Here is a 14,218-nt window from a genome sequence, read left to right as displayed (position 1 = left end):
AAGGAGGAAAATTCATTGAAATTTTAATTACCTTTTGTTTAGTTAACACAATTTTGGGCTTCGCTCGTGACAGGACATGAAATGGCAGAAGTCTGCGGAAAAGTTTCGAAACAATTTTATCTTTTGGGACCGGTGGGAATCTTTTTTCCGAAAAGGAACTAGATGAAGGTTTGTTTCCCTGTGTACTCTCCTGTAGGATGAACATTATTTTCGAAGAGCATTTAGGAAAAACCAATTAGCAATTTTTTGTACTAGTCAGTTAATTGCAATATCTTTATTCTAACCAATAATGAATATTAGCGATTTGTGTGTTCTAAAATCTTCATATACGTCATATACAAATCCCATACCTGTCAGATAACAAAATTAAGATAAATCAGGTTCCAGCATCCGATGGCAAGTAACTGCTCAAAATTCGCCCCTGTGTATGACGAAATGATATACAATCAGTTAATTATGCCGAATTTTATTAGCTCAGCTAACGTGAAACAACAACCTAATCATCATCATTAGCATCGTCAGAAGCCACACACACTGACATTTCCAACGCAGACGCCTCGAAGCCAAACCAAACAGATACGCAGCTAATGAGCGTCAAGATTTGGTCGGGAAACACTATCCCCCGTCACAAAGCAGGCGGTGAATATTTATCAAATCAATTTAGGTAGATGTCAAAGAGGTACCTGAGCGGAATAGTTTTAGTAGGCTGTTATCTAAAGTTTTCAGTAAACCGTCGTGATACTAGGTGTTTGGAATCTAAATTTGGTGCTTTCGAACAACAAATCTACACATCAAAAAAATCTGAATTTTATAGTTGACGTAATTGCAAACATGACACAATTCAACAAACCGTAATTTACGAAATGACAGAACATTACCGTGTTCCATTTAATTTTACATGAAACATATACTTTACATGCGCAATGACTTAAAATTACACTTCCTACCATTCAGAACAAACGCTGTATGTGGAGTAAAATTACATGATTTACGAAATTAAACGTCATGTAAAATTAAAATCAAACGTAAAACTAAGTCATTTTTGATGCTCGTATATGTCATGGTCAGGAGACGTAAATTTACACTATTTTTTCTAGGTGTGTAGAAAAGGCTGCATACTATGTCTTACAAAAAATCTACTTTCTCACTTTCAATTTATTTTACATTTTCTTTATTTCACAGAATGTGTTGAAACGAGACTTATGATTTATATCCATACCACTGAAATGATAAGATTCAAAACAACCAATAAATGGCGATTCCTTTGGCATTATTTCTATTTTGTCCCATTTCTTTCTAATTTGTCTGGATTACTTTACTTTGAATCTAAATTCAATTAATTCGATCTTTCTTCTCTTTCTCGTTGATTATTTCACAGAAATTTTTTGTCCAATTATTTTTAATTATTTTTATCCAAATGTTTGATTTATTACCGTCTCCTATTCTCACTGATTCCATTAACACTGCTATTGTTCCTATCGATTCTATTTCCACAATATTTTATCTTCATCATACATCATCGCGTTCTCCAACCCAATACGGTAGAAGCGTTTAGCTCGAAATGACCATTTCGATCCCAGTCTGCATGGATCGGCTTCAATAATGCCCTGCAATGGTTCATCACGAAAAGGGGGTAGTTTCTAGGTATGTTCATTATCAGGAGAATTTTATATCACTAATTGCAATACTAAAAGACATCCATCATTATGATCATAACAATCATCGCTAAAGCGGATTGTTCTTTGCTTTAAAAAATAAAACAATATTCTTTATCGTGATAACGATAAGTCTGGCAATAATCATACCAATTAAAAGCTAGAGGCCTTGGCTAAGAACTGATGAAAGAATTCAATTTATTCTGTCAACATGAAAAAATTTATTAACAATTTAGTAAAATGATATTTTTTAGCATTTAGAAAAATGTGGTCGGTTGTCGGCACCCTGAGAAAATTTACTAAAAATGGAAAAAATATGAATGAAAATCATCAAGATTCAAAGGGAAAACGAAATTTATTCATTTCAGCATTTTGCCATTTTGAACATCATTCTTCACCAGAACCACAATATGTGTATCTGAAAAACTGGTGCGAATATTACGCACTGCTGGTGAACTGCAATTGAGTGAGTGTCAGACAGTCCATTTTTTTACCAAAGTTGCAGACAAATCAGATAGAAGTTCACGCTGGTACGTAGCCAAAGGGGGAGAGGGCTACAGGGTGACCCCGCTCTCCCCACCAAATGTTCTGAAAAATTATAAATGATCACGAATCAAAAAAAATCGAATAATTCTAAATAAGCGTGTATCTCGGCGATAGTTTTGTATACCATGGATAGCCTAGACAATATTGGGTATAATGTAGAATGAGTTTGATAGAAGACTTAGCATTAAAACTTTCACAAGGCAGCGCTTTCTCGCTAGTGATGGTCATGGTTAACGAACAACGTATAAAACACAGGTTAAATGGTAGGCTAGGTCCCGTGCCAAACAAACTCAGCCCCACTTCGTTAAAAATTCAATATCTTTTCTATTTAAGTTGGATCGCCTTGAAGTACTCGAACCAAGCTGTCTCCCTGATCGTGACATTATGGTATGTACAGTGCTACCCAGCGGTGAAAACACAACCAGGTGGGTTTTCTTCATGTAATAATAAAACTCTAAACCGGAAGTCGCTATCCTGGTTTTCAGAATGGTGCCAGAGATCGATCTCTGATATCTATTCGTAAAGCCCGTTCCAAAAATAACCATATTAATTAGGTTATTGAGAGTATTTGCCACAAAAATGGGGTACCGACAACCGACCATGTTTGGGTGCCTGCAACCGATTTTAGTAACCTTTTTAAAAACTGAACAAAAAAATTGTGACGAACATTTCGATGCCAATCAATGCTAAATAAAAAATAGAATAAATTCAATTCGTAAATACTCAATGCGCATAATTTTTCGAACGATTTACTTCTTTCTATAACACTAAGCAAATCATAAAAAAAACTTTTAAGTAGAGTTTCACTTGTTGAAAAAATATATTGGTTGTAGAACAAAACATTCAAGTCTGTTTGCTTCAGCGATCGGCACAAAAAGGACGTGCTAATATAACAAACAAATAATATTTATTAGAATGTCCATATCTGATTTCTGTCAAAAGTTAGGGGAACCCGGGGCTATTAAGCCCGTGGGGGTAATTGGGACCCCTTCAATTTCTCAGAAAATCGTAAGACTTTCTGACTGTCGTGCATATTCGTGGAACCGTTATTCTAAAACATTAATTTTGGCAGATGAATCTCATTCTTTGATTTTTTTAGAAAGGAGATACAACGTGTTTCATTTCATTATAACGGTAAAACCATGATTAAAGCAACAAATAAAAGTGAAAAAAATAACATGTAAGTGTTTTGGAAAGCTTGACGTTCCTATTTTATGGAATGATTTTTGTTTGATATTTTCAAGACGCTCACCTCTTTTGTGCGAAATGAGCGTACGGGGCTATTCGGACCTCCTATTCCGTCAACCACAGTTCAGGGGCTTGTTGCTGCACACGCGACTGCGCACACCACATCAAAGAGAATACATGACTGCGCCAATTGACAGCTGTCATTACCCTGATTAAGTTTTTGTATCGCAATTTATTATTTTTTGATTCTTAAGGAATTTCTCTAATGAATATTTCATAAGTAAACATAATACCATCGCAAAAAAATTAAAAAAAAAAATGACGCTCTGAATTTCCCCATAGGGAGGTCCGAATTACCCCTACATTGTAGAAGGATGGAAAAACGTAGAGTTTTGCAAATCGTCGTCTAGCGCTGCCATGAAGTGGTGCAAATGAACTTTTATAATACCAAAATTTAGCTGAGGTTTCAAACTAACAATTAGGATCTTGGATCGGTAAAGTTTTTCACGTCTATCCACCTAAAAGGGCGTTTTGCTTAGGTAGGTCCGAATAGCCCCGGGTTCCCCTACATAGGAGTGCCGGGAACCGACCAGTTTCCCCTACACTCTTTAATTTTGAATATTGGACTGAAATGATTGATAAGAAAGTCCGCCAAAACGAAATTTTTCTCTAGTTGTTTTGAAAAACTTAGTTGCTAAATTGATTTTGTTGTTTTTTTTTTTACTTTTGAATACTTTACATGACTCTGTGCGTATTATCGCCCGCTTCGTGTAGGTATTGAAATTGTCCACGTGGACACCACTCAACGATGGCATAAGTGCTTCATTATTTTTTCTCAATCTTACAGTATAAAACACATAAAGCTTACATACATTTTTGATAAACGAAAACAACGCTTGCAACTGCCGTCACAAAACCAGCGAAAATCGTGCGGAGCAAACATCGTCCGAAATATATATTCCAGTACCACTTGATCCAATCTTTTGTAACTTCGTTAAATCTTGTTGGGATTGGTTGTTTACATTCCATGAGTCTATTCAAAAGCGTTGTTTTGATTTTGTGTTATGATGAGTGTAAAAAAGAGCCTTTAAGACATGCATACTAATTAATAAAATTCATTATTCTATTCAGGAGTGAGATATTTTTACAGAAGTATAACAAATCTTCTGAGAAATTTCCTTCAGTCTTACAGGTACATACTCCCAGCATCAGTTTCACATTAGGAAAATCCGCATTTTCCCTGGAATTTGAAACACTTTCTATGAAAAAAAAAATCGGAATAGTCCACGTGGACATCATGAGTAGGTAGGGGTACAGCAATTGCCCCCGCTTGTCCACGAAGGGGGTTAAAATCTAAAGTTTTTTGTCCACGTGGTATATTAACGGTCCCATATAGAACTATCATAATCTATTGTTCTTCTAGCTTTCTCTTTAGCTTCATCCATGTTATTCCTATCAATGTCATAGAATCTCTTAATAAAGCACGCCATCTCAATCGTTTACCACGTATCATTCCAATCGGGTAAGATACCATTGGCCCATTGACACAAACAAGCAATTGAAGTAACGAGTCGTTATACTAGATATTCAGCGTCTTTAGTTCCTAGCGAACATTGCAAGATGACGTCAGCTGAGTGCTCGTGTCAAGCTGATTATTCTCGTAGAAGTCTAACCGATATGCACTAATTTAGTAGAGCTTCCATCCCAGGAATTTATTTACGATTTTCCTGAGATTCCCGAGTCCCGGAAAAGAGTGTTTTCTCCTTCCCGGGATTCGGGAATCCCGGGAAAAGATTTTTAATTTATTCTCAAAGAAGGAAATATGTTGACCGCAAATATTTAGAGTGAGTAGTAATTGCAAATTAAGCTTTGTCAACTGGTTTGCAGATGAATGATCATTAAAATCGGTAAAATGCAGATATTTTTTTGAGATTTCTTCAGGTATACAGTCTAAGTCTTACTCAAGCCTTTGCAAATAAATGTTATTTTTTTCATGCTAAAATAGAAAATTTGCCGATCGTTTTTCCGAAGCAACTAGCAGTAGCGTTAGCAGTGCGTATGGTTACTCCGCAACCGATGAACCCATTGATTTTCAACAGTTTTTTCTTATTGTAATAGTTCAATCTCAAATCTGGATTTGGAAACAAAAAATAGTTATGGAAATGGCGTTGCTTTCTTAAAAAAATTGATTCGTTTTTGTTTAAAAAATTGGGATGGTTTGTAGAGAGTTGTCTTTTAGTCGTCAATAAGTGTGGACGTGTTTTGCATTCTCTCCCGGCATCGCGCGCTAAAGTTTGTTTTGTTTTAATTTGACCGAGCGCCGCGTGCTAAAGTTTTTGTTCAAGTGACAGAATTTAAAAAAAGTGCGAACGATAATAAAATGAACTGCGAAATTTGTGCCTTGGACGCCTCTGCGGATTCGATTCTGTGGACGTGTGTTGGATGTCCAAGGAAGTATCATGCAGCTTGCATTGGCGTTACCGTGCAGCGGGGATCACTAAGGAGAAAGGACAGGAGATTGGTTGATGTCAACTCGTACATACTGCCATGCTGCGACTCGTGTCAGGAACTATTACATGGGAAAATTGATTTCCACGGACTCGCCGAGCAGCAAAAACTTCCGGAAAAACAAATACGGGAGAATACAGAAGTGATTCATCAACTAACATTTCAGCAAAACAAGCCGGACCTAGTACATGAGGCACTCGAAAGCCTAGAAATACTTCTCAACACTGTTAAACAAGAATTGATTGCAATCAACAAAAATAGTAGTCTAGCCGGCAGTGTTATTGCAATAAAAAACCACGCTACCTCTCTGCTTGACACAGCAATTAAGTCAACATCAGATAGTGTATACGAATCTTTAAAAACAGTTACTTCGGAATTATCCGCTGATTTGCGTGACATGAACGCGGAAATAAGTCAGCTTAGTCAGCTGTCTTTAGACACGACAGGATGGCGTTTCTTGGGCACGAAAAAAGTATGGAAAGCTGACTGGAGTGAGCACGATGCGCGAGAAATAAATCGATTGAATCAACAAAAACAGGCGGATAAGTCTAGAAGGCGTAAAAAGAAACAAATATTTAGAAACCGGAATACTAATATTAAAAACAACAACAACAACAATATTTGTCCACCTGATCGGAGACCCCCTGCAACAATAAACAACCGTTATTATGGCCCGCCGGCCAATTTTTCCAATCGCAACTTCTTTAATCGTTCCAGGAGCTCCAGTCATAACCAAAACCGTCATCCCAATAATAGCTGCAACACGAATCTTCTACCACCGGATAGAGTGCTTCTTGCAGCAGCCAAGTATCGTTTTTCCGGCCTATCTACAAATTATATTCCATCGATTCAATTTACACGAGGCGAGATTTTGAATCCCTACCCAGCACGTGATACATCAAGATCATCGCAACAATTAAATTCAGTGAATACGGAATGTGTTTTCCAAGAATTATATAATGATGGTAGACTTTCAAATACAAAAAAGACTGCGACAGAATTATTAATGTATTGTCAAAATTTTAATAGGATGAAAAGTCCAGCCAAAATGGCAGAAATTTATAAACGTATATTAGGTTCGTCATTTTTGGTTATATTAGTAACTGAAACTAGCTGGGATGATAGCGTAAAAAGTGAAGAAATTTTCGGCAGTGGTTTTAACGTATTCAGAGACGACCGAAATCTTCACGAATCTCAAAAGAATCCTGGCGGGGGAGTTCTTGTGGGTGTTTCGGCTCAATTTAATTCAGAAATTCTATTCGCAGTGAAGTTTAAGGAATTTGAACATGTGTGGGTTAAATCAAACATTGCAGGCGAAATGCATGTTTTTGCCTCTGTATATTTCCCACCAGAGCATGCTAATATAACATCGTACGAAGCTTTTTTCCAAATTGCTGAACAAATTTTATCTGAACTCCCAGCCGAGGTTAAAGTTCACATTTACGGAGACTTTAACCAACGCAACGCAGATTTTATTCCGGACTCTGAAAACGAGCATATTTTAATCCCAGTCGTGGGAGAAAACGAAACATTGCAGTATATTTTCGACAAAACTGCTAGCATAGGACTAAATCAAATAAATCACGTAAAAAATCGACAGAATTGCTATCTCGATCTTTTATTTACAAACATTCAGGAAGACTTCTGTGTATCTGAATCTCTAACTCCTTTGTGGAAAAATGAAGCATTTCATACTGCTATTGAATTTTCCTTATTCATCCATGAAATTCAAAAACCCAGCGATTGTGACTTTGAGGAAGTCTTTGAATACCATAAAGCCAATTATGACAATATCAGGCGGAAGCTAAGTAGTGTCGACTGGCAAAATACCCTTAGAAATGAAGGAAATATTGTAACCGCCGTAGACGTATTTTACAAAATTATTTTCAAGATAATTCATGAAGAGGTGCCTATTAAGAAAAAAAAGACGACACGGCAACTCGAAGCATCCCGTTTGGTATAATAGACAAATTAAGAGTTTGAAAAATAGGAAACAAAAAGCCCATAAGCTATATAAGAAAAACCAAAATAATGAGCGCTTGGAAAAATATTTCGACATTTGCGATAAACTAAATATGGCCATAGATTCTGCACTTGCGGATTATAACTCAAAAACGGAACAGCAGATCAAATCTTGTCCAAAGAATTTCTTCAACTACGTCAAAACTAAATTAAAATCAGACAATTTCCCATCAACAATGCACATGGATGACAACGTACGTGATAGCTCGGAAGAAATCTGCAACCTATTTGCAACATTCTTCCAAGAAATATATACGACTTTTTCTGAACAAGTGATCGCGATTACTTCGGCTAGTATTACTGTTCTCCCATCCATTCTGGTAGTCAAACGGTGGGATAGCAAAATTCTTACAAGTTTCCTATCTCATGCCTCCACGCGATTCTAAGTCTATTGATGACATTTGGTCCTTAGACCGCAGAATGAGAGGGTGCGAACAGAATGAGAGGGTGCGAACAGATCTAGTCGAGAAAACATTGCCGTAAAAATGAATAGTTGATCGGAAATTAGCCCCAATACGACTAATCTGACTAGTATCTATGAACACGGCTCAATACGTATTGAAAATTCGCCGCGTCTGTTTTTATGAACCTAATTTAAAGCTCCGTTATTGCTAACAAGCCCGTGCATCAGATTAACAATCCTTTATATTTCCCTTCAGTGTTCGGTATTATCGCTCGTATACTTGTATTCCACAAACAATCCGATATGGAAAATAAGAAATACTTTCCTTGATTTATAACATCTCGCGCTATTTTTGCCAGTATAATATGCTGTCACTTGGTAGTTTTCAAGCCAATAAATATATCGTAGAGAAGAAGTAGCGAGTTCTGTCCAAATACTGTTGCAATAAATAGTGATCCGGCCCATTACGCAGATAAGATTAGCTTTTCCAGGCAATACTCCCACGATCGGCTGTGTGGAGTTCAAATTGTTTTTGTTTAGGGAACATAGTATACTCTCGGTAGCCGGCTGCCCAGAGTTTAAAAATAACCAAAAACTAAACAAGATCATCTCTTTTTCGAGTGATCGTGCACTCGAAGACTAACTAAACAACTACCTAATAAAATATGCTTTACAGGTCGCATCGTTTGCTTGGAGCGAATCCTAGACCTGATACCCTTCCAAACCACCAACTCCGCGACACCTATGGAAGAGTCTGATGAATCGTCGTCCTTCCGTTAAGTAGGTGGAGCATCAACACTTCCTGTCTACCTTATCCTTTATCCTTCCCCGTGAACGATGGAGATGGGGGCGGCCGGCAATGATGGCTATCATGCTGTTGAGGTTTTAATATGGGTCGGATTGGTATGAATTCCTACTTACCACTTCCTAAGCAACTCTTATTAGATAATCAGCAGTCAAACATGATGAAGTCAGTGTGCAATCCGCCAAAATCATCGTCACAACGCAACGCAACGCAACGCAACGCAACAAGTGATCGCGATTACTTCGCTTTTCTTTCCAATTTTCCTCTGGATATTAGTGTCAATCATGTCATAGTGGAAGACATTTTCAATTCTCTAAAACATTTAGATGTATCAAAAGGTTCTGGCCCTGATGGAATTCCACCATTATTTATGAAAAACCTAGCAACCGAGTTAACTGCCCCATTTCTTCTGGCTGTTTAATATGTCTTTGCAATCTGGACAGTTCCCTAAAATATGGAAAAAATCTTTTTTAGTGCCTATATATAAATCTGGCAAAAAATCTGACGTACGTAATTATCGTGGGATAGCCAGAATCTCCTGTATTCCGAAACTTTTCGAATCAATCATTAACGAAAAAATATTTCTTCAAATAAAAAACAGAATTTCCAACCTCCAGCATGGCTTCTTCAAAGGTCGTTCGACCTCAACAAACTTACTAGAATTTATTAATTATACACTGATTGCAATGGATAATGGAAACTACGTGGAGACACTTTTTACAGACTTTAGTAAAGCATTTGATCACATTGACATCCCAATGTTACTTTATAAATTGACAAAGATCGGCATTGAACCTGGGCTACTTACATGGTTAGAATCATATCTCTCCGAACGTCAGCAAATAATTAAATTTAAAGGAAAGCAATCTAAACCAATTAAAGTCACCTCAGGAGTTCCACAAGGCTCTCATTTAGGCCCTCTATTGTTCATTTTATACGTGAACGATATCTCCTTCATTCTCAAAAAAACTGAAAATACTAATTTATGCGGACGATATGAAACTTTATTTGGAGATAAGAAACGCCGAGGATATTAATACATTTCAAAACGAAATACAATTTTTCCACATGTGATGTCAAAAAAGCCTCTTACAACTGAACGTGAAAAAGTGTAATTCAATAACCTTTAGTCGAAAACGACAAACACCGAATGTTGAGATTACCTTAGGAAATCAGACTGTAGTAAAATGTGAAAGAATTAGGGATTTAGGTGTTATATTAGATTCAAAGTTAAATTTTATTGATCATTATAACACAATTATACACAAAGCTAACAACATGCTCAGTTTTATAAAACGCTTTAGCTATCATTTTGAAGATCCTTATACAATAAAAACATTATATATTGCATATGTTAGGTCGATATTCGAATATTGCAGTATTATTTGGTGCCCTTTTTCAAGCAGACCTGAAGAGCGAATAGAATCGGTACAAAACCAGTTTTTATTATTTGCCCTTCGTAAATTAGGATGAAATTAGGATGGACAGTATTCCCTCTGCCATCTTATGTAGCACGCTGCTTGCTTATCAATATTCAAACATTAAAGGAGCGTCGCGAATTTGCAATGTTTTCATTCATTAATAATATCGTTTCGCATCGTATCGATTCAGCTGAAATTTTATCCAAATTGAACTTTTATGCACCTTCACGACAGCTGCGAAATCGAAGTATATTTTCAATAACTCCTTTTCGCACAAACTATGCAAAATATAGCCCCATAAATCAAATGATGTCTATTTATAATCACTATTGCGACTCAATTGATTTTACAATGTCTAAACTAAAACTAAAACAATATTTTATACACGAAAGAAATTCTAACGCGTAAGAGGATGATTGTGTGAAAGCCGAAATTGCTTCATTTATACTAAATTCACGATATATACACATTAGTAATTAAGGAAATCTGTAGTCTACATCGATTGACAAAATAAATAAATAAATACAAAAGATATCGTGCTTTACGCAAACGTCTGCTTGTCGGTTCATTGAATGCATATTTTGTCCAATATGTTTTACCAGAACTGTACTATCTATTTTATTATGACTTATGCATACAATTTTGACTGCCGAAATATTTAAATATCTGGAGGTATGTAAAGAAATACAGAATGCCGTATCTGTTCAATATCATGCGCTTCCAACCAGGGTTGTTAATCGATAATTAATCGTCATCGTCGATAACGTTAACCACCCGTCAACGTCATCGGAAACTCCGTTAACGATAATGTATCGTCGTTTTCATCGTCATCGTCGGTTCATCGGTTATCGCGATACATTTTGCGTTACTTTCCGGTTTATTGGGGTTGAAGTTGATGCGGTTAACTTTCAATTGTTTAGAAATAAATAGCTATTGAAGGACATGTTGTTGGCAGTTGAAAATCAATAGTTTTGGACATTTTCTATGCACAGGAGGGGGGTCCGACGATGTGTCAAAATGGATTTTTTGTCAACTTTTCGGGAGTTTTATATTGAAGGGAAAGTTATTGGCAGTTGACAATCAATAGTTTTGGACATTTTCAATACACAGGGGGTTCGACGATGTGTCAAAATGGATTTTTTCAACTTTTGAGGAAAGTTTGTTATATTGAAGAAGTTATTGGTAAGTGAAAATCAATAGTTTTGGGCATTTTCAATGTACCGTTGGTGCATCAAAATTGAATTTTTTTCAACTTTTTGCGAACTTTTTATATTGAAGGGCAGGTTGTTGGCAGTTGAAAATCGATAGTTTTGGACATTTTCAATTCACACGAGGATCCAAATTGGCAAAAAGGTGAAAGAAATTATTTGAACCACGAAAAACATTTTTAGTTATAGTGTCTTCAGCAAAGTTTATTTATATGTTTTTTGCATTTAGAAAGTATTACTTGGGAGATTAATCCCTCTAAAGCTGAGAAGAAAGTTTTTGCTTATGCTTATGAAAATTTAAAAAAACTTTCTTTGGCAAAGTTGTTGAGAATATCTTAAGTATTAACTTCGCTGAAGAGACTATGTGTCTATCTATCGATTTTAATTTACATTTGTGGAGATTTCTTTGATATACCCCTGAAAATTGCTTTTTTCAAAATACTTTTCCTGGTAATTTTGTAGAATTTCAAAATGTGCCAAGATGTTGTTCAGCATAAGAAAATACAGATTTTTTGTAATGTAAGTTTATTTGTAGGGTAAGGTGGGGCAAATCCGACCTAGTAAATGGTTTTGGCTGCAAAATGCTCATTTTACATCGGATCAAGTCGTTTTATATACCAAATTACAGGTTAGACTTCTGAGCAACTTTCCAAGTAAAGCGTTTCATTCATATCTTGGGAAAATTTTGAGATTCAAGCGTTGTACGAAAACGTTCATTTTTGCTGTTTTCAAAAATGGTGGGGTAAACCCGACCGCCTATGTTTTTGGTTGATTTAGTACAGGTATTACCCAAATTTTATGGTTTTTCAATGATAAATAAATGATTGTTACGTTATTGAATTGTAAAATGAAGAAAATGGAATTTAATGTCAATCTTGGAATGTCAAAATCACGAGCAGTAGCACGTAAAGATGTTCCCATTTACATCGGAGCAATTGCTCGACGAACACTATATTCATCACGTTTTTGTGTCTTTCGTTTGTAATTATGAACCATTGTGCAAAAAAATATTAAATAATAACAATAAAAATATATTTCAATTTGATAATTAAACATTTGCTTAGAAAAAAGCGGTCGGATTTACCCCACTATTTAGAGGTTTTGCCCCACCGCGTCATTTTTCATTACGATGCAATTAAAAAAAAGAAAAAAAAGTCCTAAATTCATCTCTGCACTTTGTAGGGCTTTAATCAAAGAATTTAAATCCACTTACAATTTTTATGCTATCACTATAACAATTTCTAATTGTTATAGTGATAGCATAAAACTATCCTGTAGTCAATGATGCACAAAAATCAAATCAAAAGTTTTAAAAACACACTTTTTGTCGTTTGAGTATCTCAATGTAGACTAATAAAATGCTATCATACCACCATTATGATAATTTTCGATGCTCTACAAGATAACATTGATATTAGTTCGCGTAGTGCTTCCTATTTTCGATAACAGAGGGGAGTCGGGTTTACCCAACGGTCGGATTTGTCCCACCTTACCCTATCTCTTACAACTTAGAAGTTATCGAATGTTTTAGTGCCCAAAAAGCAATATTTTGGTACGGAAGCCGCAAATTTTCGCAGACGAATACCAATACGAATCTGTAAAACAAACACTATCAAAATCGTTTGGTGGGCTCTAGCTTACGTTCAAGTCAAATTCGAGTAAATTCCTCCTTTAGCATATTTTTCTTATCTTAGAGATGCAAAATATACAAAAATAATAATACTGTACTGTAAGACCTCCTTAAGGGAATTTTTTGCTAAATGATCAGAACGGGTTATGAGGCTTTGTCGAGGAACTAAAGAAAAATATTTTAACCGCTCCGGTTTATTAAAAAGAAAGGAAAAAAATGTTGGTCCAGGTGTTTCGACTTCGTCTCTTCAGAACCAGAAAAAATATGTGCCGATTTTGTCAATGTCATCGTTTTATCATCCTATAATTCGCCAAGGGGTTGATAAAAACGTGTCTTCACTGTATTCAAAAAACGAATAAAACTATTATGACGCCGTACATAAATTACACTACATATTTAAGGGTAAAAGAAGGAAGCATGAAGCATCTTGTTACATAGTGGAGAGAAGAAACGGAGGAGGGGGCTAAAAGCTTCCAAACTAGAAAAGGAAATCAAACGTTGGAAATATGTATGTATATTCTCCTTTTTAAAATCCGAAATCTTCTGGTTTAAATTAAATTTATAATAAAATCTGTTAATCACCACACGATTTAAATGTGTAGTGTAATTTGTGAATGGCCTAATAATAGTGGTTTAGTAGTTTTTTCAATATATGTTTTTGCGTGCTAAAAATTACTAATTGCACAATAGCTTTTCTTCATGGTCAAAACAATTTTGGTCACCTTTTTGCCGCTTGGAAACACTATGCACCTGGGACTCTTCTGTGCACCAACTTACTCGAAAAGTTGAAAAAATTCAATTTTGACACATCGTCGGACCCTTCTGCGTATTG

The sequence above is a fragment of the Topomyia yanbarensis genome, chromosome 3 (genome assembly GCF_030247195.1).
Source record: "Topomyia yanbarensis strain Yona2022 chromosome 3, ASM3024719v1, whole genome shotgun sequence".
Taxonomy (NCBI): Eukaryota; Metazoa; Arthropoda; class Insecta; order Diptera; family Culicidae; genus Topomyia; species Topomyia yanbarensis.
Note: the sequence above shows the minus strand (reverse complement) of the source record.